We start from the raw sequence: 4,465 nt of genomic DNA, 5'->3' as shown, positions 1-4,465 counted from the left end.
CAATTTTTGAAAAGGAAGAGTACAAGAAAGTGTAACTTAGGATTGCTGTTTATTTTTCTGTCACTTCCTTTTATAAGTTAATGAGAAAAATGTTTCTAAGCTTTGTTCCAATCATTATATCAAGAAGATATTTTTTTATTTTCTTCCATTGAAAAACGTCAACTAACTTTACGAGTATGTTGCTTGACTTATATATCTATCATTAAAGCCGCCTCTAAGCCTTTTATGTTGCCTTGTGTCACATACAAACCAATCTTTAACTCGTTATTGTCCTTAACAAGCAATAAAAACTGATTAACGTATCCACACCACTAGAGAACTATGTTATCATCTTTATACAGATATATCAGGTAGCTAGTAAGCGACTAAATATTTCTTAGTTTGAAGAATGTTCGGTAAAATTGCATGTTGCTAATTAATTTCTGTGTCATGGGTCTCTTTCTGAGACTTTCGATTTGGATCAAACTGTATAATCTATTTAGGAGAGGAGGTTTCTGATCATATGCATCTCATAAATAAAAGGTAAAGATGAACTGTAGCCTCCAATCAATGTAATAAAATTGGATATTTAATATTTTATGTTCAGATAAATCACGAATAATTGGAAATTTAAAGAGTTGACGTACGCAACTAGAATAGTGTTACTATTAACTAATCATAACCAAATTATTAATTGTTAAGTACTTTGATGATGGTTTATGGCGGTGACTTGGCAAGTCCAAGTTCCAGCACAACTCTTGCTGTGTCAAGCTCAAAGGCATTTAAATTGGGTCATCATCCTTACCATACTAAGCTATGAACATCCTCAACCTTTGTTCTATGAGAAAATTTGTCAGAGTACAATAAACAAGGTTCCGAAATTGATACTACTATTCAAGGTTAAATCAATACTAATTGATACTACTATTCTCCACAATGCTCAAGAACATTTAAGTAACATGATTAACAAACCAATACATTTTTTACTCAATCAATCTGAAAAATCAAACAAATCGAGACTCAATCAACAAGTCAAAAGGCTAATAATATATGTTGTTAAGAGGCTCAAACAAAAGAAGACAGCTAGCATGAGCAACACCATGACCTAAACCACCAGCTGCAAGCAAATGACTTGAATAGTATTAGCTAGGAACTTCGATAAATAAACAAGAATTGCGTGTAGTTATATAATAATTAGAAACATAAGTTTCCTCTCTGGCCCGATTATCGAGAAACCAGATCTGAGAACAATTTTCGACGCCGGCGGCGCTCGCCGGCGTCGTCTTTGCTTCTCCTCCTTTCTGCTTTGCCCCGACGACGCTCTCTCCTCACTTTGCTCGTTTCTACACTCTGCTTTTGTCATAGTTCGTTCTCTTACATTAATGGCGACAACATAATTTATGGTTGTTGAGTGCGTAACCACCGGAACAGGTGGCTTCTCCTGGGATTCCGGGAAGGCTTTGTTACCTGGTCCGTTATCTCTCTGCTCCACCCCGTCTGGTCTCGTCATCTTCGCGACCCACAGCCACCTCCGATTTGAAGAACTTCTTCGGCGCCTCCCCTCCGTTCATTTGCAACACCATTTCACTGCCTCAGCCTCCATCGAAAAGGCCCTCCTTGTCCGTGAGGGTCCACTGATTCGCCGACCAGATCCGAAAGATTCCGGCGAGGACAACCCCTCAGCAACGATTGTCTTTTATCCCTCCTCCGCCAGCAACTCCACCATCTTCGACAACCACCTTTGCCTCGCCACGTCTTGTCTTGCTTGGTCGGATGTCGACAAACAAGATTCAAAAGTTTGGGCCATGCCCATTAAGAGTGTTCTAAAGATTTCGGTTGTGTTCTGTGAGGTCTACTGTTCAAGCTTTATGTCATATATATCTTTATTGAAGATTTTACCGGTCATTGCATCGGAACCATTACTATCTCGACCACCCTCCTCTTCCGAGGAGAAGACTTTACCACCATTTCCTCTTCCAATGGAAAGAGATGATTCCTTGGCCTCGTTGCCGAGCGTTTGTTTCAGTTTCCTCATCGGCTTGCTATCTTGCGGAGCGGTCTCTACGGGACCAGAAGATGCAACCGAGAGTATTTCGGTATCTCTCGTAGATGAGGTCTGGACCTCAACGTCACATTATGTGACTATTATACTGCTGTCCGACGTTGTCGTGAAAGCTCCCTCGACGCATTCAAGCATCGTTTTGAATTCGCTGTCATCTTCGGTTGAAGACCTATCTTGTTTAGTTTACTTTGTATTTTCGACTTATGGCCAAAGAGGATGGATAATTCCCTCTTTCTATTGTATGGAAGAAGTTTAAAGTTTGAATGAAAGTAAGTTGTGTTTCAAAAAAAAAAAAAAATACATGTGTGTGTGAGAGAGTAAAGCAATACTATTGATTAAAATAAATTTAAGAGAAATAAATGGAAGAGAAGCAAAGGAGAGTATTAATACAATAGAGAGACCTACCCAACTAACTAAACATTTCTTCCCTTTTATGACACTCCTTCAATGTTTTCATCTGTCACTCTTTCTTTTTCTTCATTTTCTAAAAGTATAAACGTATATTTAGCAATATACAATATTAGCCAAACATATATAGAGTGCATATTGTGCGTATTTGTGCGTATTAAATGAACAAATTTTGTTTTGGTTTAGTTTTGTTTGGAACTATTGATACCAACAAGTCAAAGTAGGATGTTTAAATATGGTTGAGTTCATTTTCATTTCATATTAAAACAGATTATATTTATAAACAAATAGCAGTTCTATGTGAAATTTGGTTAGTGTCCGATATAGTATTTTACAGATGCATCAGTTAAACAAAACTTACTTTATAATCTTATAAATATTAATGTATCATCACATTGCTTCTGTTGCAAATATCTAGTAATTAAAGTTCTAGTGGAAATGCACGAGACAGATCAAAATCAATCACATGATTATGATAATAATCTAAGCATCAGTTTGAACGTTTTATATTCAGTAAAAGTTTTTGGAGGACCTTTTCACTATCTTTGCTTGAGGGTCTCTCAATCGATCCAGCCTTTTTTTAGGTACAAGCATCATCTATATTTGGTACTTTGTCACATGTGGCGTCTTTTAATTGCGTACCAGTTCACACATATAATTATTTTTGCGTATATGCCTATAAATACAAACTCTGAATGCGATGTCTGAACCAATATCAACAGATGGATAATGAATATACCAACTGAATTCAAAGTGCTAACTAATGAAAATTTTGTCATTTTGTTAAATTAGTTATATTCCCTTTTGGTTTCCTGCAACTTAAACTCGTTGACCAAAACACAATGCTATTTAACTGAATACCCATTTCATTCAACAATGGAGCGGTCTCTACGGGACCAGAAGATGCAACCGAGAGTATTTCGGTATCTCTCGTAGATGAGGTCTGGACCTCAACGTCACATTATGTGACTATTATACTGCTGTCCGACGTTGTCGTGAAAGCTCCCTCGGCGCATTCAAGCATCGTTTTGAATTCGCTGTCATCTTCGGTTGAAGACCTATCTTGTTTAGTTTACTTATGTGTTGTATTTTCGGCTTATGGCCAAAGAGGATGGATAATTCCCTCTTTCTATTGTATGGAAGAAGTTTAAAGTTTGAATGAAAGTAAGTTGTGTTTCAAAAAAAAAAAAAAATATTAGACATGTGACTTATCTAGACGTTGGAAACTTATACATAAAACTTGAAACGTTTATACACACTTATTGAAGAATCTTATGATGCTTGCAGGGGCCTTAACATGTGCAAGATCCATATCATATTTTATAACGAACACAAAACAAATGAATCAATGAGTGATGTTTGATGAGTAGCAAAAACATTCTCATATTATTATGAAATGACATGAGAGACAGATTGTATCAAGCAGAATTGTGCACACTCCCCTCGTTTTATATGCTCTCAAACAACAAAATCCAATTCGGTACTCTCCAACAAGCCTTTATCCTTTTTGAGGCTACTGCTCACTTGAGCTGCAATTTGGTATAGTGATCCGCTGCTCTAGACAACGACTGTATCGATACAGGATAACCCTTTCCCATCTGCATAGAGAACCATTAAAAACAGTTTATGTTACGCTTAAATAGAGTCTAAAAATGTTTCGACATTGGCTTTGATTCAAAAGCTTACCGTACTGCACAAGTGGAATGCATTCACATAACCAGCATATTTTGAAGCTGCATAAAAAGCAAAAAGAGTAAGCAACTCAGCTTATCCAATCAAAGATCTCTCTATACAAAATTATAAGCTTGATATGGAGTTATTACTCTTTTTCAATCCGGCAGGCTTAGCCAGCAAAAGAGCGTTCATAAATGCACCAACATTCTCTCGCAAAGCATCCTCAGGAAAGCTCATCTGCTTATGAAAGTGTTCTTGTTAAGAAGAGATCTAATGAAATTTATATAAAGTCTTTTTCAAAGGGATGTGTGACCTTTCCAAGTGGCACATGGAGAATAGAAG

General features: G+C 36.9%; 1 long non-coding RNA gene across 1 annotated transcript; it reads right to left on the bottom strand.

Moving 5' to 3' along the window:
* Window positions 1–3,713: 3,713 nt before the first annotated feature.
* LOC106321510 lies at window positions 3,714–4,465 on the bottom strand. Its single transcript, XR_001266081.1, has 4 exons — window positions 4,437–4,465; window positions 4,273–4,360; window positions 4,136–4,182; window positions 3,714–4,047 (listed from the first exon to the last, which is right to left on the bottom strand). It is a non-coding gene; the product is annotated as an uncharacterized LOC106321510 (long non-coding RNA).

Source organism: Brassica oleracea, unplaced genomic scaffold, assembly GCF_000695525.1.
Source record: "Brassica oleracea var. oleracea cultivar TO1000 unplaced genomic scaffold, BOL UnpScaffold01830, whole genome shotgun sequence".
In the NCBI taxonomy this organism is placed as follows: domain Eukaryota; kingdom Viridiplantae; phylum Streptophyta; class Magnoliopsida; order Brassicales; family Brassicaceae; genus Brassica; species Brassica oleracea.
The sequence above is the reverse complement of the archived record's forward strand: the minus strand, read 5'-3'. Positions and strand labels throughout refer to the sequence as shown.